At 36.3% G+C, this 24,955-nt stretch overlaps 1 long non-coding RNA gene across 2 annotated transcripts in view; it reads right to left on the minus strand.

Annotated features, from left to right (window-relative positions):
* Positions 1–24,955, minus strand: part of LOC139076503 (uncharacterized) — a 111,494-nt gene that overhangs the window by 71,604 nt on the left and 14,935 nt on the right. For both annotated transcript variants that reach the window (XR_011528199.1, XR_011528198.1), the window contains one exon: positions 14,181–14,249. This is a non-coding gene — a long non-coding RNA (uncharacterized lncRNA). The remainder of the gene's footprint in view (positions 1–14,180; positions 14,250–24,955) is intronic.

Below are 24,955 nucleotides of genomic sequence, written 5' to 3' on the forward strand. Positions count from 1 at the left end.
TAACTAAATTCTCTGCACCTGAGGTTCAAGATAAAGTCTGCTGATACGATAAAGTGCAAATACTACTATTGAATAGACTTACACCTACTCAAGAGAATAAACTGATTTAAGAACTCTTTGGACTACTTATATATAGACAATATGCTCATTATAAATCTTTATCTTAAGTTAGTCTTTCCTCCCAGCTTTCCTTATCAACCTTTTTGTTAGTCTAGTTTGAATTACTGTAGAGAAACTGAAAGCATTCAAACTTATTCCATAAATAAATCTTTTTATTCATCAAATATGACCTTTGCAAAGTTAGACTGTTTTTTTCCAGGTTAGACTGCTTTGTTTTTCTTTTCAAATTTTACCTTTATTTTGCTCTTGCAGAATAGGAAAGTGTTTGGAGTTTGATGGGTTTTTTTGTTTGTTTCTAGAAACTCAAAGCTAGATCTATTCAGAAAACAAATAGCAGTAATTCATTAAAGAGATGAATGACAAGAAAGTCATACAAAAACAAAAAGACTGTAATTATGTAGAGACAATATTCCAGTAAATATTGAAATGTGAACAATTTAATAGCATCAAAATCTATAATAAAGTCTTGTTTTAGTAAGAATAATTTGGTAATCTTCATCTTCAAAATTAGTATTTCTGGTCTCAGCTACTGTACCATATGTGATATACTGACTTGGATGGTATTCTAAAGGAATTCTCTTAAAACACTCAACATTCTGTATTTCCCTATTTTTTTCAGAGTTTAAAACTATACAATCGTTTCCATAGTATAATAACATTACCTAGCAATATTAAATGTTAATAATGATAGTCTTAGACATAGACTCAACAAGAAAAGTAGACAAAAATTGCTTACAAAATATACTTTATTTCCTCAATATTTCCAGGTTAAAAGCAGCATTGGAGAGCTAATTTAGCTTCAGTTTAATACTAGAACATAGGAAAAGAATGGTGTGTTCTTCAACCTATGATATATCCTTAGTTTTGCCTTTGACCGCAACAGCCTGAATCAATACTGGTGATGGAGTAAGAAACTGAACCCAGAACTGAGTGCTAGGCCTAGATGATGGGCCTTGATAAGTCAGATCTCAGGAATGCATGAAAAGTCTTGGTATGTGCCCACTCAGATCATTCAAGTTGGCAGGAGCTCATCTGGGCAAGGCAGAATTCCATGGCCAACAAACTAAGCATGTCCAGCAAGGAACTAAGGAGATTCAAGAAGCTGCATGCATTACACTTGCCCTTGCCAGGTATCCTCTAATCCCCACTGCTGAAAGTCAACTCCTTTGGCTAATCACAGGGAAATGTAATTTGCACAAGATTTTTGTGCTAAAATGTTTATTTTTACCAAGGTTCTCTGAGGTTATTTCAACTTCCTCAAAGGAATTAAATATGGTTTGAGGTGAGCTTAGAAAAATGGATAGGAAAAACCGGCAGGAAAAGATGGAATTGAAGGCAAGTTGAAGGAACATCTTTGGCAAAGTGACAAAAGTTTTGAAATGTGGCATGTGTTCAGAAATGCCGGGCATTTGCACGGGAGAGGACTGAGAGATGAGACTAGAAAGGAGGCTCAGAGTTACTTCATGGATAATTTGAATGTAAACTAAACTGTTTGGATTTGAGTGTTTATGCCAGCATTCTCAAGATCTTAAGCATACCCCCATATGTGGATATTTAATCATTATATACATGCGCTCATATGATTACATAACATGTATGTTTATAGTAAAACAAATCCAAAATTTTAAAGGATGATATAAAAATATGTAGAAAAAGGGGCCGACCCGGTGGTGCACAAGTTAAGTTCACAGGTTCTGCTTCAGCGGCCTGGGGTTCACCAGTTCAGATCCCAGGTGCAGACCTACACACCACTTGTCAAGCCATGCTGTGATAGGTATCCTACATATAAAGTAGAGGAAGATTGACACGGATGTTAGCTCAGGGCCAGTCTTCCTCAGCAAAAAGAGGAGGATTGATGGTGGATGTTAGGTCAGGGCTAATCTTCCTCAAAAAAAAAAAAAAATACATAGAAAAAGAAATTCTAAGATTAAGATGGATCATTATACACCCTCCTGGAGTGCACATACTTGAATTCAGAAACCAAAGTTATTATAAGTATTAATAAAGATTATTGAACATAGAAGTAATATAGTGATCCAAATATATTATATATCGTCAGCTTTACCTAAGAGTTAAATTGTCTTCTGCTAGAAAATTTTACAGTTTGATATAACATAATTATATCATTTCAAGAAATTAAAGGAATACAAGGAAAATATAAGACATGGACCAGAAACAGCTACTCTAGGTATACTATATAGCTCTGTGATTTGTTTTATCATCTTACAAACTCATATGCAGACAATTATGTTTTCACCAGTTCTCTAAACTGGTTTAGAGTAGTGATTTGCAAGCTATCCTTCACATACCTGGGTAGCAGCCTCAGATGCTCTGGTTGGATGGAAGAAGGGTTGGGGAAGATTGATTTGGTGAATCTTTGGGACCCTATTTCATCCATAGCATCTCTGATAATCCAGCTCATACCCTGAGACTTCAGGAGGATTGCATTTGATAAAGTGTACCCCTGCTTTCAAAATAAAAAGTAAAAACCACTTAAGCAGATTATAAGGCCAAGAGGAAGCAGCATTTCTTTACAATTAGATGTAATTCCAAACTTAGCTTTGCTATACCTTCAGATCACCTGTTACCTACGTATAGTGGCCATGTTGCTTCCCAACAGAAATTTACATTTTTCAATTATGTTATTTAAACAAATAACATTAAAACATAACTTAGTCTGCTAATATGGTCCAGCAATAGAGATATACAAATTGACTATCGCATTGCAATGCAAAGCTCTTACTTTTTTCTGTTACACCAAACAAAAAGTAGAACAAGGAAGAGAATAAAATATCTGTTATGGTGTAGTAACTGCATTTCTTCCTTTGAAGGAAGCATATTAATCCAGTTGAGAGAAATGATTACTTAATGGGGTTTTGTACTAGTACCAGGAAATTCCACTTATGTTCTTTGGCAAGAACATTGCATTTGAATCTTGGTTCCTCTTAGAGAAAAGACGTAATTGACAGCTGAGAAAATACTTTTTGATTCTCATGAATATTAACTAATAAGATGCATTCTTCCTACTGAAATATTAAAATTTACAATACTGTGAAGCTGGCTATATAATTGTGATGAAGACGTAAATATTATAGTTAATACAGTGACAATATAATGTGACAGCCATAATAGTTCTTGACTGAATTTTGGTAAAATGTGGATAATAAAGATCAAATAAATATTCAGAAGTTCTTCAAGATAATGCTACTCATTTGCTACCTTATGGATGACTTGGTTGCAACTCATTATTCCCATAGCAACCTTTTTTGTGTTGTTCTTTTTTAACAGAAGATATAAGTTATTATTTTTTATTTGATATTAGTGGTTCAAAACATGGATCTTGAATTTCATAATACCTAAACTTACAAAAATTATTCAAAATCACTAATAGAAAAATAGTTTTGCAAATTTATCTCCCCGTTTTCTCTCCCAGATTTAACATTTTCTGTTAAGCAATGACCAATTAATTCATAAGTTCTTTGTCTAAAGAAATAGAGTGAACAGATGCTTTCCCCTCTCGCTCTCATTGTCAGGGTTACTTCCAAATGATACTGGATAGTTTTAAACATTTCTCCTCAAACCTTATGAATTTAGAGTGTCTGCTTTGCAAACTCCTGAGATTTTTATGTCGAGATGTGTTTAATTAAAATAGGTTTTAACAAATAATAGCTGTATGGAACAATGCCTGGGCCACAAAGAGAAATATGTAACACCTTTTATTTTTTAATTGTTTTGGTGGAGAGGACTTTGCTCCCTGCATTAACTAGGAAAGGAAATACCTTTCTCCTTTATACCAACCAAGTTCCTAAGAAAGAGTCTGATAATCTTTACAAAGGATCCTGTAGAAGTGATTTATCCTTATGTTCTATTTATATGAATTCTGTTATGAATATTAATAGAAAATTTGTATCTGCACATTCTTGACTGGTAAAATATTTTTCATGCCATAACAAAATCATGTCTTAAATATATTTGTCTTATGTAAAATTTGATCAAAATATTTATAATTCTTGATCACATTTTATTTGGGATCCAATCACACGAATACAGGACTTCTCAAACTCAGCACAGTTGACATTTGGGACCAGACAGTGTTTTGTTGTGAGGAGTTTACCTGTGCATTCTGGGAGATTTAGCAGCATCACTGGTCTCTGTGGCCTAGATGTCAGTAGCTCGCATGTACACACACACGTACAAACACACACAAAAAATGTGTCCAGATCTTGCTAAATGTCCCCTGGTAAGCAAGTAACCCCTAGCTGAGAACCACTACTCTAATACATATTTTATAAGAAATCGAGCTTTAGGCTACAAATAGTATGTTCCATTTATTTGGACTCTTTTGAACTTTCAAAATTCCATATGTTAGCAACTAAATCTTATTCTTAGCAATAATAGAAAATTAATAAATATACATGATATTTGGTAAAAAAAAAAAAGAGTAAGTACTTTACTAATGGAAAACTATTACTTAAATTTAATAAAAATTAGATTTCAAAATATCTAAGAATGTAGTAGGTGTTTATGGGTCCACACTGTGAAGTTATGTATAATTTCAATAAACCAAATTAACATGTAAAAGTTCCTCTAATAGATATACCAGAAAAACTATTCATGCCCACCTACCAGGAAAATAAGATTTTGAAATACTAGCCATAACTTCTTAGTAAGTTACTATGATCTCTGTTACACTATTCTGGAAAAAGTAGGGAAGTAGGCATATAACCAAAACTTAAACATATAAACAAAAATTTAAGAGGAAGCAAAAGACCATGGGGAAAGAAATGTTTTTTTTTCCAGAGAGCTTGGTGGTCCTCACAGTTCCTTTTTAAGGAGGATTTCTTTCTACTTAAGATTGTATGTCAATATGAACAGCAGCTTCTAGAAGGAAGCACAAGTTGGAGTTACTCTCTAGAAAAAAAGATTCTTTCCTTGATGGTCTGATGTTTTTCTGACCCTCGTTAATGTGCCGCCATACTTTGTTTAATGTGCCATCCTGTGTTTAAAGTTTAACAGGTTAAAAAGAAGTTATTACTTTCTTACAAAACTGAAACAGGTTCCCCCTAACTGGGAGAACAATATCATGAACAAATGTGAAAATACGAAGTGACTGGGCTAGATGTAACAACCGTGGCAGAACTCTTCCAGCATCAACAATGGGAACCACAACTATGGCAGTAATTAGGGTTGTACTCTAGAAACATGGCTCAAGTACAAGGACAGAGGTTATAAGAAATCTCTACAGGTAGCACTAAGAGACATCAGCCTGCAAAAGAAAACATCTGACCAGTAGATTTGCTTGGGATTCAATAAGTGATGAAATAAAAGAGGTTTTGGAGTATGACTGACACTGCTTTTAAGCACTTGTGGTTAAAAGATAAGATTGGTTCTTCAATAAAGAATGAATACCTAATGTAACATTGTTCTTGAGTTACTAAGCAAGTAGGGTTCTTCGAAACATCTTTATTACAAGTGGTCTTAAAACACTTCTCTACATGCAATGCAGAATTTGTGTAACTTCCATTCACTGATATAACATTGTTCTCCATGTACCAAGCAAGTAGTATTCTTTTTTTTTTTTAGGTCATTAACATACCATTCTATACAGTCGTGAATTGCTTAACAATATATTCTAAGAAATGCCTCATTTGGGTATTTCATTGTTATGTAAACATCATAGAGTACACTCACACAAACCTCGATGGTATAACCTACTACACACCTAAGCTATATGGTACAAATCTTATCTGACCACCGTGGTATATGCAGTCTGTTGTTGACTGAAACATTGTTATGGAGTGCACGACTGTATACACATGTAGAGAATTATGTCAGAACATTTGCAATGAAAATGTTTCTAAGAACACTACAAAAACTGAATGACTAATGAAAGCTATGCTTAGATACACATAAAAGATTTGACGAGTGTTTTGTAGTGGTTACAGGTGGATGTAGTATATACACTTACACGTAATTAAAAGATAGTTGTACATATGTAGGCCTGCTTTTCCCACAATATCACTTGGCTATTTTCTTGCCAAACCTGACTGCTAAATGACTCACATAAAGTGCAACTACGCCGGGATTTTGGTTATTTTCAATTCTTTGATTTATAAAATAACGCAATGAAGTGATATTCTTAGTTTGGAAATCAAGGCAACATTTATTCAAGCCCAGAAAGCTTATCCTACTACAATGTACCTGTCTAAGCACAGACAGACCTTTTCCCTGTTATCATTTACTGCCCTGACAGATAAAAGTAACTACCATATTTTCAGAGCAAGCTCCATATGTTTATCAATCCATTCACCCAACCATTCATTGAGTCATGCATCCATTCATTTGACAAATAGTTACTGAATGTTGGCTATGTGCCAGACATCATTCCAGGTACTGGAGGTATGTTAGTAAATAAAACCAAGTTTGTACTCTTTTGTGAAACATGTTCTAGGGGGGAGGGGCACAAAAGGGGGATACAAACAATAATTAATAAAGCAAATGATCACAATTTATCCAATGTAATATGTATCATGGTGGTAATACAGGCAATGGATACACTTTGTATGTACTTTTAAGGCTGCAGTATAGGCGCTCCATTGTAATGTGCTTGTTTATGTTTCTGACCACTATGTTCCTCAGGAATTGCATTTGAGTGTTACTAACACAGACCTGCTGTGGTCTCTCTCTTTTTTTACTTATGATAAGTGCCTGGTACTATAAGACTTTATATTGATTTTTATTGAGGTATAATGGACATGTAACATAGTAGTTTCAGTTGTACAACATGATTTGATATTTGTATACATTGCTCAAGTCACACTAAGTTAACATCCGTCACCTTATATAGTTACAAAAATATTTTCTTGTGATGAGAGTTTTAAGATCTACTTTCTTAGTAACTTTAAAATATACAATACGATATTATTACCTATGGTCACCATGCTGTACATTACATTTCCAGGACTTCTATTTTATGACTGAAAGTCTGTACCTTTTGACCCCTCCACCTATTTCACCCCCAACCTTCTGCCTCTGGCAATTATCAATCTGTTCTCTGTACCTATGAGTTTGAAGTTGCTTTTTTTCTTAGATTCTACAAATAAGTGAGATCATCCAGTATCTGTCTTTCTCTGACTCATTTCACTTAGCATAATGGCCTTGATGTCCATCTATGTTGTCAGAAATGGCAAGTTTTCATTCTTTATTATGCCTGAATTATTCCATTGTATATATATGTATACGTAAGTATATGTGTATATATGTATATATAATATGTGGCATTTCTGTATATATACCACAATTTCTTTATCCATTCATCCATCAGTGAACTCTTCGGTTGTTTCCATAACTTGACTATGGTAGAGAATGCTGCAATGAACATGGGGATGCATATATCCTTTTGAGTTAGCGTTTTCTTTTTCTTCAGGTAAATGTCCAGAAGAAGAATTGCTGGATCATATGGTAGTTCTTTTTTTAATTTTTCAGGAAACTTCCATACTGTTTTTCATAGTGGCTGTGCAAATTTACATTCCCACCAACAGTGCACAAGGGTTCCCTTTTCTCCACATCCGCATTTCTTTTTGATGTTCAACGAATCCTTTATGTACAAACGGTGAATGGCACAAATGGAGTTAATTTTTATAAACATGTGCAGCAAATCCCCTAAAACGGTGTGAAGAAAAATGACTCTCTGCCCAAAGGGCCTGCGCATCCTTAAAAGTTCCCTGGAGCCTATTCTTAGCCAAACAGCTGTGGGGACCTCCTAGGAAGGGCAGTAGCACTTTAAGACCAGGAAAAAGCCTTTCCATCTCCCCAGAGAGCAAAGGTGGCTTGAAGGTCACCTGTTGCCCAGGACCCAGGAGTTATTTAACTGTTTCTTCCCCAGATTTGGGTCTTCTTTGTCAAGCTGCTGACTAAGCAGTCTCTCTGTTTCCTGGCAGTGGCCTGCAGGGAGGATGGACAGGAACCTACATCAGTGTGAGGAAGTAAACTAACAAAGTGCTGCTATAGTGTCTTAAATAAATTAAGGGTTTATTTTCTCACGTAAAAGAAGTCTAGTGCTTGTGCAATGTATCCACAAGTCATTAGGCAGTTTTTTTTTTTCTGTTTAGTTATTCTTCAATATGCTTTCATTCTGAAGGTAACAAAGTGGATGCTATAATCTGCCTCCATGTCCTGTGTCGGGGAAGTGGCAGAATTCCCCACACCGCTTTTCCTTAAGGTTCTTATGGCTGGTCAAATAATCAAAGAGGCAGGTTAGCAAGAGAAAATCAAACAAAATTTAATAGCATGTATACATGGGAGAAACCCAGAGGAAACTGAGTAACTCAGCCATCTGGCTGAGTCCACCTAAGTCCCCTCAGCTACAGACAAGGAGGACATAGTGATCTGGGACTCCAAGGGGGAGGAATACAATCTACATAGAGACGGAATGCAACTGTTTGGTAAACAGGACTTTGATAAGAGTGGACTTAGCAAGGATCCTCCCAAGTGTACTAGATACCCAGAGTTATCTATGGTGATGGCCTGTCCTGGAGACAGCCTTTATTTTAAATTTCTTTTAGGCAGTTTGGGGGAAGGTAAAATTTTCTTCCTGAGTCTTTTTTTTCTTTTTTTTTTTTTTTAAAGATTTTATTTTTTTTTCTTTTTCTCCCCAACGCCCCCCAGTACATAGTTGTATATTCTTCGTTGTGGGTCCTTCTAGTTGTGGCATGTGGGACGCTGCCTCAGCGTGGTCTGATGAGCAGTGCCATGTCCGCGCCCAGGATTCGAACCAACGAAACACTGGGCCGCCTGCAGCGGAGCGCGCGAACTCAACCACTCGGCCACGGGGCCAGCCCCCTTCCTGAGTCTTTTGAGGCTTCATTGTCTTCAGCTCGAAATAGTCTGCATAGCAGAGTGGCACAGCGTGGGGCGGCCCGCCCTCAGCCCCAGCACCTGCATTCCGTGTAAGAGGAAGAAGGGGAATAGCAAGGGGCAAAAAGATGCCCTCCCTGTCGAGCCAGCTTCTTAAAGACCTTCCCTGGATCCTGATTCTATGACTTCTGCTTACCTCAAATTGGTCATTCCCAGCAACAAACAAGGATGAGAAATACATTATTATATCTGAAAACATCATTGTCCTGAATAAAATCAGGGTTCTCTTACTAAGCAAGCAGGGATAATGAATATTTAAGAAGTTCCCAGGAGTCCTAGCCACAGCATCCTAGACTTCAGACTTCTTTAACACAGCAGGGATTCTTTATGACTTATCTGGTGTCGACGAAAAGAATCCATAACCAATCTATAAATGAAAATTTGGGTCAGTTTATTCTGAGTTTAAATCTGAGGATTATAACCCAGGAGAGTCTTTACACAAAGGAACAGAGCACTCCAAAGAAGTGGGAGTATACAGGGTGGTTATATACCCTCAAAGAGGATGTTTCACATATGATTGAAATGTCCCTTTTACAATAGTCACGAGGCTGCTCTGTGGGCACAGCGATTGATAAAAACAGCGGATAGGTCTGCTGTCTCAGTGAACGCTGCAGGGTGGCAGGTCTGTTGCCTGGAGCTGGGCAGTCACAGATGAGCGCTGCAATCAGTTCCCAGCCTGAAGAAAGATGCTTAATCTTTAAGGAGATGCCAACGTTGGGAGGGGGAGGGAAGTTGCACCTTTATCTCAAAATGTCTAAGCAGATATACAATGCATGCTCAATGGCCACAGTCAGGCCCTTTTGGAAAAACAAAGTCAGGCTGAATTAGGTTTATACCAAATGGCTTCCTCATATACTCCAATATATCCTATTGCTTGCCATTTTTATTTGTCACTGGGCAACAGCGCAATGTATAGCACGTAAGAGATGCTCAGTAACTGCTAGAAGGAGCCCTGAGTAAATGAATAAAGCCATCTGTTACACTGGCAGTGGTTACTCCTCTGCTGTCTGAAATAGGATGGTCCTAAGTTAAATAGCCCAAGTATCATGCAAGGGCCTGTGGCTGTTACTGAGCTCACAAAGGTAGGTAAAGCAAAGTCTTTTACAAGGACTTTAAAATCTATTGTAATCTCGAGACTGATATATACTCAATCTAGCCTAAAATATTGTATCACATGAAAGATATAAGCAAATTGCTCTGGGAGCACTTAAGAGAAAGAGATAGGCCTGCAAGGCCAGATAATTAACTGAAAATGACTTTTATTCTAAGTATCCGACACTTAAGTGTTAAGTTTGTATTGTGTATTATTTCAGTTTTAGAATGCAAAATACAGCTATCTGCACAAGTTGTACATAATTTGAAAGAAATGCAAATGATATCCTTAGAGAGTCTAGTTCATAAGAGCAGACGTATTTTCATATTCGAGGCAAACATTCCAGACAAATTTTGTGAGAGAGCTGTGTTTTCCTTAGGTGTTAATATCTAACAAAAGGTCTACAGAGAAGCAGTACTTATAATGCTAAGATCTATGTAAGTCTTGGGGCTTTATTTTTTTGGTTATGTCTCCAGAAAAAGATAAATCAAATTACCTGAGGACATTCTTCTTTGGTAAACCCACGAGCTCTTGGCCCTCGCCACGATGTAAAAGTTCTCCTCAATGATTAGTGTCTGCTTTTAAGTAAATAAACTTTATATGCATATATATATATATATATATATATATATATATATATATACACATTTTTTTATATATGGGCCACAAGAAGGAAAGACAGACCAGCATATACAGAAACTGAAGAAATTTTTTCCTGACAGTTTCCCTGGAGTGATGGAGTGATCGTGGTTGAGTTTTGTTTCAAGATCATAGATAAATGTCACAAATTTTTTAAAAACTAAGGGGAAACAATGAAAATTCTCATAAGGTAGAAAATACCAGATTTGCAAAAAGAGAAAAGGGGTTACCATTTATAGAATTCCAAGAAGGAATATGCTAAGAGAAACTCAATGGCAAGTCTAAGTACAGGAAGGGAATTATACAAATAATGGATGTTAGTTCTTGACTACAATGTAACATTTGATAAACTGTGGGAAACTCAGCATTTTCCCTAGAAGGATTGCCTGGGTCTCAAGTGCTAAAATTTGAAGTGTGTGTGCTTTCCTCTGTTTGGTCTTAAATTGAGCCCTAGAATCATGCTACATGATTAGAATTTGTCTTCCTCCGCAGAATGAGATCTGATTGACACTTTACGTTTGAACAGTGCATTATGCAGGTCTGTAAAATAAGCATACATGTATGTGTGATGAGGCATGTGTGCGTGAGTGGGCGGATGCCCTGATGGTGCATACAGAGATCTATAAGCAGAAAGAACAACTTCTGCCAGGTTTGATCTTTATTTCCTTGAAAATCAAGCTTCTTAAGTAACCACCCCAGTAGTGGCTAAAGTGAAAGCAAACCTCCCCTCCAATTTACTCAACGTTCATCTGTGTAGCTGTCTTGGAAATTCAGGGAACCTTTAGCGTTGTGAAAATTTTTCAATAAAATGCCCTCTTCCGATTTCCAAAATAATGCTTATCGCTTCATTGTAGAGCTAAATAGAATGTGACCTTCTGAAAGTTTGCTTCACCTCAGTATTGAAAAAATTCCAGAATTTGTAGTGCTCTATCAGAACCTCCTTTTCCCCAGCATGCTGTGGGTAGTACAGAGAAAAGAAGGATAAATCAGTTATTATTCATTTTAATTATAGTTTGTAACAATGTTAAGTAACTTAAATTTCACTTAACTCAGTGCCTGACTACAATATATATTTAGAAGAGTTTTTGTGAAATGATTAAATATTCACAAAATCTAAAATGTGCTGAAAAATTATACAAGACCTCTTAAGTCTTATGAGACCTAAGAGAAATATTTTCCTAAGAGCTGCATAGAGTCGATGCTATCTATTATGTCCCCAGGTTAATTATTATGCCAGTAAGTTTCATAAAGCAGTGTTTCTATGCCCCCTCAATAGAAGCAGATGATATCATGTCAATTACCTGTACTCAGCAAAGCAGAAACACACAGAGACTAAAGAGCAATCCCAGTGCACAGTTTTCTCATCATCTAATTTGATCTAAGGACAGAATGTGAATTACACAAGTCAGGAATTTCTGAAATTTAGTATGCCTAAGAATAACACGAAGTGATTATGAAAAGTGATAATTCCAAGACTTTGATCACCGTCTCTGATTCGGTGGGTTAGGGCTTCTAAATCTATTTTAAATAAAATTGTTCTTGTTAACACTTGATAAACACTGTATGTAGGAACAAAGTGACTATGTATCCTTATTTCTCAGATGTCAGCTTTTGACAATAGAAGTCTACCAGGGACCTTGAAATCATATTCAACTGCAGTAAGCAAGAGTACAGATATCTCATTTTGCTGATTAAGAGTAAATGTGCACATTTCAAAATTAAGCGGAGCAGAGGCTTGAGTTGGCCATTTTTTAAAACATTTAGAAACTAACAAGGACATTTGGCTGAAGAGGAACTCTACATGGTTTCAAGTTAAGGATTTCATTAGAAAACACATTTGAGCGTCAATTTACAAATGCATGTGTCATAAAGTTACCACTGTTCTATGCTATGAAGTCTGGGAACAATAGATTGGGCCCCTAAAAGTTTAAAAACATGTGATACTAATTGCCTAATATGGCCATAAAAAGAAAAACAGAGATTCAGTAGACTCCACAAAACAAGGGCATCCATATCTGTGTGTATGTCTGTGCATCTACATTAAGTAAATTGGTTGACTCGATGTATCATAATTTGTTTTTTTTCCTGAGGAAGATTCACCCTGAGCTAACATCCATTGCCAATCTTCTTCTTTTTTGCATGAGGAAAATTAGCCCTGAGGAAGATTAACATCCATGCCAGTCTTCCTCTATTTTATATGTGGGCCGCTGCTGCAGCATGCCTGACAAGTGGCATAGGTCTGCGCCTGGGATCTGAACCCAGACCACTGAAGTGGAGCATGCCAAACGTCCAGCCTCCCTCATAATTTTTATTAAAGGCCAAATAACTTTTGGAGAACTGTGTTAAAATTTTTAATTTAAACAATTGGATCATAAACCACTGTTCCTATAAATATTTAAAGGATGGAATCAATTGTTAGTTGAGACCATTTTTTAAAAAAAGTCAAATCATAAAAATATATACATTTTTCTATATTTGCCAGTTTTGAAAATAGAAAAACATATATATGTGTATATGTACATATATATGTATATACACATATATAAATGTATATATACATATACATATATATATAAATTTATACAACAAGATTATCTGAAATTATCAAATCATGAAAGTACAAGTTTAAAAAAAAACATTTTTGGCCTCTCCAATTTGTGTGGCCTGCTAGGAGATTGTTGCTATTGACCCTCAACCCCCTGGGGATATTAAAGTCTTTATAGGCATCATTTTCTGCCTGGTCTCTAATGATCCCACACAACTTAGCTATTGGTGGTCTCTCAGGGTCAAAGTCTAGGGAAAGATCAATAAAAGCTGCAAACGATCTCATGTTGTTTTGACAGAGTATTCACAAGGTGGGAGAAAATAGAATGTGCATCTCGACTATTGACTTCCATGTCTGGACTCATGGCTCCAAAAGACCAACATAATTTTAATACTTAAAATGAGAAAACCATCAAAGAATCGTTATTAACCTGAATGCTTACAGGCAATTATGAGAGAAATTCTGATGTACTTGCATCTCAACTACCTTTTTCTTTCAATTTCAGGGTTTTTTCCAGCTTCATTGAGATATAAATGTGAAAAAATTGTATATATTTAAGGTGCACAGCATGGTGTTTTGACAGAAGTATACGTTATGTCATTATTACCACAATCAACCTAATTAACATATCCATCACCTCACATAGTTACTATTTTTGTGTGTGTGTGGTGAGAACACAAGTTGGAGAAGATGTGAAGAAATAGGAACTCTTGTCTACTGTCAGTGGAAATATAAATTGATACAGTCATTACGGAAAACAGAATGCAAGTTTCTCAAGAAATTAAAAATAGAACTACTAAATGATCCAGCAATCCCACTTCTGGATACATATTCAAAGGAAATGAAAACAGGAGATAGAAGAGATACCTGCACTCCCATGCTCATTCTTCACATCTCCCATTCCAAGATACAGAAACAATCTGTGTCTGTCAGTGGCTGAAAGGAAAAAGAAATTGTGCCGAATATACACAATGGAATATTATTCATCCTTAAATTAGAAAGGAAATCCTACCATTTATGATAATGTGGATGAATTTGGAGGACATTATGCTAGGTGAAATAAGCCAGACACAGAAAATATTAAGTGATATCACTTATATGAAGAATCTAAAAAAGTTGAACTTAGAGCAACAGAGTAGAATGGTAGTTACTGGGGGGAATGGGGAGATGTTGGTCAAAGGCTACAAACTTTCGGCTATAAGACGAATAAGTTCTAGAGAACTAACGTACAGCATGGTAACCATAGTTAATAATTAATGTATACTTGAAATTTGCTGAGAGAATATATCTTGTGTTCTCAACCACCTCTTGATACACTAGGCTATATAGTAATCAATTACTTTTCAAGCTGTGCACCAACGTGATCTGACGCAGGTCCAGTGGGATGCCCTGGTTCCACTCTCAGTTCTTGCAGACGTGCTTATAAAGTGGTACAGTACTGCACGTCTCTGGATGCTTTCTCAAATTCGGTCAAAATCAAATTCTTAATCTTTTCCCCCAAACTCAGTCTTTCTTAGACTTTCTCATTTTGGGTGTAAGCTATCAACAAATGATCATCAGAGTTTGATATCATAAAAGCCAGAGGCCAAATCCAGTCATCAGAAATAAATGGAACTTGAAAGAAACAAGAAACAATGCAAGAACAGATGAAAATTATTTTAATGTTCTTGAAGTAAAAAAATGTTTACATACACAAAAAATGGTATAAAAATAAATGAAATATTGTGGGGAAAAAGTCTTCTTAAATTGAAAATGTACTAGAAGGAAAAGTAATAGAGGGATGTTAAGAATAAGTTGAGGGAATTGCTTAGAAAATTGGACACTGACAATACTCAGAAAATTAAATTAAAAGACAACAATTGGAGGGAAAAATAACAATAATGGAGTTCAATAAAAGGTTTATATTAAGCTAATAAGAATTAGAGAAAACGAGAAATTATAGGAGATAAAATTAGAATATAAATAGAATAAATTTTCTTAGAACTGAAAGATACTATATTCTACACTGAAAGTGCCTACTAGGCCCCAGCAAAACAAATGAAGAAAGACCACACCAAACACCTTTCTGTGAAACTTTACAACAGGAAAATGAACACAGTCTTAAAAGTTTCAAAATAGGGAACAAGAAGTTGCTGTACAAAGAATTGAGAACCAGAAATGCGTCGAATTTTTAGAGTGACAGTGGAAGCTAGAAGACTCTGGGAAGATGCTTTCAAGAGGAAGAAAGATAATTTATCTACCCAACTAAATTATTCATGAAATGTTAGAGTAGATAAGATTTCAGATACACCAATTCACAAGGGTACTTCCCAATTACCCTTTCTCTGGTTACTGCTTGAGCCAAGCTGCACCAAAATGGAGGAACGCACCCAGTGAGAGAGCCTGGGAGATCCAAACCGAGAGTGAGGCAAAGGGACTCTGCAGGATGAAAGCACAGAGCACCTGGTCCATATTAGAACAGGAAGAGAGGAGTATCAGGTAAAAACCAACAGGTTTGATGATGGTATGGGGAAAGATAGCCAAAAGTTCTTCCAGAAATTGGGACAGTTAGTGGACAATTATGTTGAAAGTTAAGTTGATAAACAAGAAAACTCCAAGAAAACAATGTTCCCTACATAAACAATATCTTCTCAGCTATTACAAATATTGTGACATAACCCTTGCAAGAATAAGAGGAACAGAAGTATGTGTATTTACATGTGTTGAGGATGGGGAACAGGAAGTGTTAAAAGCTAAATATTCATGTACTATGGTAAGAAAAATCAATAAATAATAGTAGAAGAGATATAGGGATATTACTTGGGAATGTGGACGTAAATAGAGAAAAGCTTTCCCTAAGAGATGATAGCAGTTTCTCGGGGTATTGGGAATTTGGAGTAAAGAGGCGGTCAGGTAGGAGACTGCCTATGCTTATATTTAATTTTTAAAATTATGTATCCATATTACTTCTTTATAAACATAAATGATTTAAACATTTGCCTAGTAAGAGCTAAGTATTTTAACCAATACTAAATGCTCAAAAAATTTTTTATTAATGCTTTAAAACCTTTAGTGCCACGTGTCCACAAAAAAGTACGGATATTATTGTAGCATTGTTTGTAATGGCAAAAGATTGGAATTAGACTAAATATCCACTCATAGGAGCATGGGGAAATAAAATACAATAATTTCTACACTGGGATAACGTGCTTTTGTCAACACTAATGCAAATGTTGATCTGGAACTCACTCTAAAATTCATCGCTAAGCCAAAAAATTAGAACTACGCCTTTGGGTGGTATCGTTTGTGGGAAAGTGCATGTAGTATGTGTGTGAAGAGGAATATATACAATGTAATATAGTATACTATAATGTATATAATGTATATTTAATGTATGCATCTATGTGCATGTAATATGTATATATAGCTACATATATGTAGATGTGTGTGTTTGTGTAGTATTTTGCACATACAAGAAAAGAAAGAATATCATGTGGTTCACGGTCAGAATATTAGCTGGGTCTTCACCTCGCCTGCGCCACTTCCGTGCTCTCTCACTTAGGAGAGAAGTACGTCTCTGTGCCTCAGTCCTCGCTTCTATACTGTGGGTACACTTATTCTCAGTTGATCATAATTTACTTATTTTGGTCGCCAAAGTATTTCAACTTTAAAAATTTCTCTGACAGCTGCTGAGATATATGAACCAGATAAACCCAACAGACTATTTCAATAAAAGTCTTATTGCTTATGTTTATCAAATATTTTTTTAATGTAACTACCTATCCCAGTAACCTCATTCCAGCGATTCTCTTCTAAGGAATAATTAGATGTATCTCAAAAATGTATGCCACAAATTTTTCATCACAGTATTATTTATAACAAAAATTAGAAACATTGCATTTCCAGGAATAAGCCATTATTTAAATACATCGGATTAAATCTGCAAAATAGGACATTTTTACAAAAACTACATATAAAAATACTGATAATGTGCTAAAAGTGAAAGCAAAATCTACAAAGAAAAACTATATATATATCTTGTGGGCCAAGTTTATTTAAAGTTTAAGTAGTATCCACTTATGTAAGAATGAACATATTGATCTACTTTATGTGAATGCAGAGACACCACAATGCTAACAGTGGCTGTGTGTGGTTAATGACAGGGCTTGTCCTCCTCCTTCTACTTCTTTTGATCCTCCTTAATCTCCTCTTCCTCCTTTATATTCCTAAATTTGCCATATTGCGTGAAATGTTGGCTGAGGAAGGTATACGCATGGGATAGAGCCACATATTACACCGCAGTCACCTTGACAAAGAAATGGTGCCTTCCTTTCTGCTGTCCTCCTGTGCCACACCTGAACACGTCTCCTTCTGACAAGGTGTAGCTGTATCTGTCATTACCTGGGTGACAGATGGCCTGGTTTTGTGACACCAGCACACAAACTGCCTTGAGCTTTGGTTACAAATACTTAAACATAAACCTTGGTCATTAGCAAAAACAAGCCAGTACTCTGAATGTTTCCTAGTTAAAGAGAGTTAATTATTAGTAGTAAAAGTTTATAATGGAGGCTCTTTTTGTAAATTCTGGAAAAATCATTATACAGGAAATCAAATGTTTGGTCTAGATTCAAGGGCAAGGCAGCCTGAGGCATAGACCTGCGCTTTATAACCATTCTTAATTGTTTTGGGACCAGTCAACTACGATCATAAATATATTAACTTGTTACAAATTATAGTGATGTCTGGCAACTACTTTTGGAAAGGTGATCCATCACTTAGTTTAGGTAATAAATTTATCCCATTTGCTAAAACCTCTTGTTTTATAACCACTAAGCTGAAGTTACTGATAACTTTATATCAATTTGTATCATAAATCACTCTATTAATTTTCCCAACCTTATTGGGTTTAAAAGATCTTTACATAGTTGAAAAATAGTATTCTCTATATATCATCACGTACATAAAGCCTACTTCCCTGGCTCACTGGAGGGAAGAAAAAGCTAAACTAAGTGTTCTCCTCGATGCAGGAGATATATTTGTTCTTGTTTCAAATCATCTAAATTCTAAAGCTCATTGTACACTACCGATCTTGTTTCTATGGTTACCATGGAAAAGAAGAACGCATATTACTACACACAAACCTACTATTTTAAGAATGACCAAAAAGGGTAAGAAACCACACATGCTTTTCCATTATTTCTAACCTAGGCCTTCACGAGATTAGAGGGACAAAGAATAAGAGTGGGAAGTGAAAGTCAAAAAGGGAAAATTAAAAACAAAAACAGAAAAAAATGGCCACAGAAATCTTTGAACACAATATTGAGTTATAACCTCCAAGGACATAAAGCATATTCTGTGTGTTGTGTGTGTGTGTGTATGTGTGTACTTTAAAACTGTGCAAATTGATAGGAAGGAACAAGTTGTAAAGATGATGAGCTTTAAGGATGACCTTCTGTAGTATAAACCTGAAAAAAGAAGTAATTTTGCTTCTTTATTCAACCATTAGGATAAAGCTAAATTCTTGTCGTTATTTCAAAGTTGATGAGCAAAGGGAAAGAAAAGATCATAAAACAGAGAAAACTTGTGAATGCCTCATTAAGCTCAGTAGACAAAAAAAAAAGAGTATACAGTATGTAGTTTCTATCCTAAGGATCATTGTCATGTGTTTGCATTTGGAGAATCAAGATGCAATTACACGACATATTAGGTGTTAAAATGTAAGGGCATGAAAAAGGTACAGTAGAATAGGAGCCAAAAAGAGAGATCCAAGGAGTTAGGTCTTCATGTTGTAGCCACGTGCCACAGATTGTTCAAAAAATATTTGAAATGTGTCATTAAAGTCAGTATTTATACCATCAAATGTTGGAGAGCATGTGTGGAAATAGGAACCCACATTCCCTTCTGGTAGGAGTATGAACCAAAGTAGCCTTTCCAGAGTGCAGGCTGCCATTGCTTAAGGAAACAGAGAAGAACCGTTCCCTATGACCCAGTAATCCAGACCCGAGAGAGGATACGAAGGCAGCTCTGTTTATGGTCACAGGGAACTGGGACAATGGCCCATCTCTGGGAAGTGGATAAGTTACACAGAATTCTATGGAATACTCTTCAACAGTTAGATACATAAGAAGATACACATTTTGCCTTATGAACAATTTTTTGAGTACAGCTTAAGACAAGGAAGGATTCTGACACAATATCATTTATGTAAAATAATACACATGTGCACATATCCATGGCATTTGTTAAACTTGTTATGGAAGGAACCTGAGTGAGAAGGGAGATGAGGACTGAGGAAAGGAGAGAGAATAGGGAGGCCTTAAATGTATTAATGATGACAAAGGAGACTAATTCTGTCAACTCTCTAGCTTTCCACACTGAAGTAAAAAAAAAGGATAATAATAATAGATATACCATATGTGTTCCTAAATTTCTGAAACTGAATTGTTGTAAGGAAGCCTTCCAATATCACCAAGTAGCTCTCAGTGTCTTAGTGACAAGGACTGACTCGGGCTTTCAAGAGTCCCTACTAATTAAGAAACCTGCCTGTTAGATCTTTGCAGTTTTCTTAGTAAATGTTTACTAGATGTTTAATGTATTTATTACATCTTTTTATAAGCTATATCCATTTATTCTACAATTCCTGTGTTTATTTCTAAAAGTAAATGTGCAAAGATTAGTAACCATAAGATTTAAAGACCGTGAATACCCTCAACCTGGCTTGAGAACATGTGGAAAGGTCCTGTATGCTAAGACCCACTGTACAATAATTAAATTTCAATATCTCTATCTATTTACTGAAAAGCTCCCTTTATTTCCTAAGTAAAGAAATAATCTACCTAGAACGAAATCATATTCTAATCTGGAACATTTTTACTTGAGTGCCCACCAAACAATGTTAAGATATGAAGGAGATTTGACAATTTATTTACATCAGTCCTGTAGGAAATGCGTTTCTTTATTAGTACTGCTTTGAATTTCACCAGGACCAAAGAAAAATTGGCATATATGAAAATATGAAGGCCAGGTAGGTACTTAAGCAACAACAAAGTACAACTCCTGCCTTCAAGGGTCTTATGCCTAATGTGGAAGACCAGCTAAAGAGCAAGTATTTTCAATGGGGTGTTTTGTATCGTGAGGAAGACATAATGCAGGATGCCATGTCAAAGTTCACCGTCTCACGTTGTCCTGCCTTTCTTTGAGAGAAAGAGATGCTACGTTGAGACCTGAGGAACAACTTTAATATATCCAAGGAATAGGAGAGACAAATGTATTCCTAGAAAAGGGAAAAGAATCAGTAAATATAGCTAGACAAGACAGAACACAGTTCATTCTGTGAACTGCAAGTACTTCAGCATGACAGAAACATAATACGCAAGATGGTAAGTTGCACAAAATGAAAAAGAAGTCAGCAGGTGCTAAAGGGTTTTAGATCACTAAGTAATAGGGGCTTCACACTGGAGGCAACAAGAAGTCATTTAAGCATGACACCAGTATGATCAAATTGTGCATCAGAAAAATCAATCTTCTATACGGAAAACTAATGGGAAAGACGTTTGTTAAAAGATATGGAGATCTGTGAAAACAGGCATGCATATCCTGAATGAAACAAAAACACAAACATGAAAAGGCAAAACTATGGAGACAGTTGAAAGATTATTGGTTGCCAGGGGTTAAGGGGGAGAGAAGGATGAATAGAGCACAGAGGATTTTTAGGGAAATGTAACTATTCTGTATGTTACTACACTGGTGGATACATGTCATTATACATTTGTCAAAACCTATTGAATGTAAAACACCAAGCGTGAACCCTAGCAGAAACTATAGACTTTGGGCGATAAAGATATGCTAATGTAGGTTCATTGATTTTAACAAATGTCCCACTGTGGTGCAGAATGTCAATAGAAGGGAAAGTTGCAGGTGTCTGGGAACAAGGGTTATACAAAAACTCTCTGTACTTTCATTCAATTTTGCTTTGAACTTAAAATTGCTCTAATTTTTTGAATTAAAAAACAACATAGATGCAGTAGATATGTAGAGAAGTGGACAAATTTGAGAGCTAGTAAGAATGAGGAATCTACAGGAATTGCTGGGTGATTCGATACAGAAGAACATTGGAGAACAAGTGAAAGTATCACCCAAGTTTCCCACTTAAGGGACTGAAGTAAATGTGCTTCACATTCATGTGTAAACAGAATAGAGGAGGAGAACCAAGCCTGGGGAAGAGGTGTGTAAATATTGAAGGAGGAGAAATATCTCTGTGGAAGAAAGAATAATTTCCTACTTAGATGATCACTTCTAATAAGTCATCCTTATTAGTAGAATCCTTGTAATAGAACAGGTAAGAGTAAGGCGAGATGGAAGGAAAGGTTTGTAGTGAGAAGAACTAAGAATTATCCTACTTTTCATCAGAGGAGATTAAAATAAGGTGAAAGTCCAGTGCATCCTTGTGACAACAAAAAGATGGCCCTTAAAAACTGCTAGCCTGTGTGTGCATGCCATGTGCGTCCTGAACTGAATTTTGGGGATCTATAAATTATAAAAATATAAATTCTTATTTATATTTTATTTATTTTTATAAATAAATAAAATGTATACATAAAAATTATATTTAAAATTTACATATAAATTTTATATAAAATTATATAAATATAAAAACTATGTAAAATAAAATTTATAAATTAAAAAATGTTTATTTATATTTATATATAAAAAGCTATTCAGAGCCTGTAAGTTCCATAAAGTCTTTTCTTGATACAGAATTAGGCTATGTTGCTATTGACCAAAAAATATGCATTTGGAAAGATGTGTTTTCAGAAAAACTCATTCAGTAAAAGGACTGGCTTGTTCAGAACTCTTACCACTGAGAAGAATGAATTAGAATTCAGTGATCCATTTTCAGATGTGCTCTTGGTTGAAAACGGACATCCTTCTAGAAGCTTGAAAAAAGAATTGAGAAGGTGACCTTTGAAATCATAAACCCAGGAATCCCCCAAGAAATGAAATCGTCATCTATGGAAGGTGTGGAATCTTTGCTAAGGAGATAGTTAGGCTTGGCCAAAAATAATTATTATTGAAGTCCTGTGCATGGTGAGGAAGGTAAACGAAGTGGGGCAGAGCCAGGTTAAGAGTGGAGAAGGTTCCAGGAGAACACACGACTTATGAAGGACTAAATCTTCACTTCCATTATTCACAAAAAGAGAAAACATAAGTTCACTAAAACTGCAAATATTCTTCATAATAGGTGGATAATTTTGAAATTACTTGATTGTATTAGGGTTCGTCAGAGAAACAGAATCAATCTCACGTGTATTTGTATATATAGAGAGAGAGAGAGAGAGAGATTTATTTTAAGGAATTGGCTCATGCATTTAGAGTCTGGCTAGTCGAAAATCTGCAGGGCAAGGTGGCAGCCTGGAAACTCAAGGAAGAGCCAATGTTTTAGTTCAAATCCAAAAGCCGTCTGCTGGCAGAATTCCCTCTTCTTCCAGGGAGGTCAGTCTTTTTCTGTTAATGCCTTCAACTGATTGGATGAGGCCCACCCACATCATAGAGAGTAAACTACTTTATTCAAAATCTACTAATTTCACTGTTAATCTCATCTAAAAATACTTCCACAAAAACACCTGGAGTAATGTTTAACCAAATATCTGGGTACCATAGTCTAGCCAAATTGACATAAAATTAACCATTACATTGAGTTTTTTTCAAAATTTGTGAATCTAGTTCTCAGTATAATAAATTGGTCTCTGGTGGTGGGTACAAGAAACAGGTGGCCAAGAAAGGATGGATATGCTCTGCCCCATTTTCTTCTATACTCACACTGAAACATGGAGTAAGTTTGTCTAATATACAGCATGGATTCAGCACAAGACAAGGTGACAGAGCAAGAAAATGCAGACTGCCCACATGCCAGAGGTTATGAAAACAAGTTTTCTGATTTCCCTGTGAGTTTGAAATAGGAGAAGTCTCTCATTGCCCAGTTGAGAAGTAAGAAGGGACCTCACACACCTAAAAGTACTTCGGATATCTAAGTTTCAGACAAACCCTCTCTCTTTCTTCAGGATATCAATAAGGTCTATATAAGTAGTGTCAAATCTATGAGGGATAGCAATGAAATATCAAAGGTATTTGTACATCCATGGTAGCCCAGTGGTGCAACTTCTAAGAAAAGTTCCATCTCTGCTAATATAATCAATACTCTGGTCTCCAAGAAGCTTGGAAGTTGGCCTTTGGACTTATAAACGTAGCATTCTGTAATGGCTTAAGAAGGTTTCCTGCAGTTGGTTCTAGCACCATCCAAACATGCAGATGTATGACAGCAATCCTAAAGAGGGTTTTTTTTTTTTTTCTTTTGAGGAAGATTGCCCTGAGTTAACATCTGTGCCCATCTTCCTCTACTTTATATGTGGGATGCTTGCCAAGTGGTGCCATGTCCACACCCAGGATCTGAACTGGCAAACCCCGGGCCACCAAAGTGGAACATGCGAACTTAACTGCTGCGCCACCAGGCAGCCCCCTAGAGAGGGAATTTTTATGTTGAGGTAGTCAGTCACAGAAAACATGGCTCACCAGGTTTTTGAATAGCTCAGGTATTTTACAGTCCAACAATCACTTCTCAGTCAGACCTTACATCTTAAGGTGTGTCACAGTAATAGTCCTACTGTCTTCAAATGAGATTGAAGACTTTCTGAAATCTCTTTTTTGTGAATCTGTCTCTTTTTCCCTAGCCTACATGGGATAATAAGCTATGAAACCTGAGCTAGTAGAAATCCCTTACAGTCAGCGATTTGAGCCATAATAATCTTAGCACAGAACAAATTCTCTGTTCCTATATTTCCTAGGCCACGGCAGGTGAGGTTGAAAAGCGAAAAACCCTTTCCAAAGATCATGGGCCTGTTGCTCTAAAAACAAGTCTACCTTCCTCACAGACAGGAAATGCCCAGCAGGAAGTGAGTTGCACAATCACAGTCCTCATATACAGTGGACCTCCTGCCTCTTGTCCCTAGGGGTTTCTCAGGGTCACCTGTGGGTCAGCTTTCAGGAGGAATGGCTAATCATAATCTGAAGTGAAGTTCACCATTTGGGTAAGAAACAAAATTAGTAAATGACCAGTAGCAGCAGCAGGTTCATGTGCTTCCCCTCCCTGATTTCCATGCATGGGGCCTGTTGTGCCCTAGACTCACTCAGCAGCTACTGCCATCATTCGTGACCTGCCACTCCAGTTGGAGCCAGATATTTTGATTTGGTGGAACAGGACAATTTTGGGTAGACAGAATACCCAAAGGCTTAGAAATGGACTTGAGAAGGGGAGAAGATCTTGACCCCAAATCTTGAAAATGCATAAACGGCCTGCTAGATGTGTGTCTCCTTGGCAAGATTCCATCAATTTCCTGCGAATACTGTAAATATTTAGTGTTGTAAGGTACATAGGTAAATTCTGACAACACTGCTCTTCCGTAGCTAACGTAACTGATTCAAGGGTAGTAGTCGAGGATATGGAAACACTTCTGGAGACAGGATCTGAGGCCCCCCAAGTTTGGAATAATAAACAATGAAATTGTTTCTTGGCCTGGCTTTCTGGGTACCAAGAAGGATAAAGTAGCCATTTAGGGCTGGATATATAGGACATCAAGCTTCTAATCATAAAATGCTGACTTACCAGT

Source organism: Equus przewalskii, chromosome 16 (assembly GCF_037783145.1).
Source record: "Equus przewalskii isolate Varuska chromosome 16, EquPr2, whole genome shotgun sequence".
Lineage (NCBI taxonomy): Eukaryota > Metazoa > Chordata > Mammalia > Perissodactyla > Equidae > Equus > Equus przewalskii.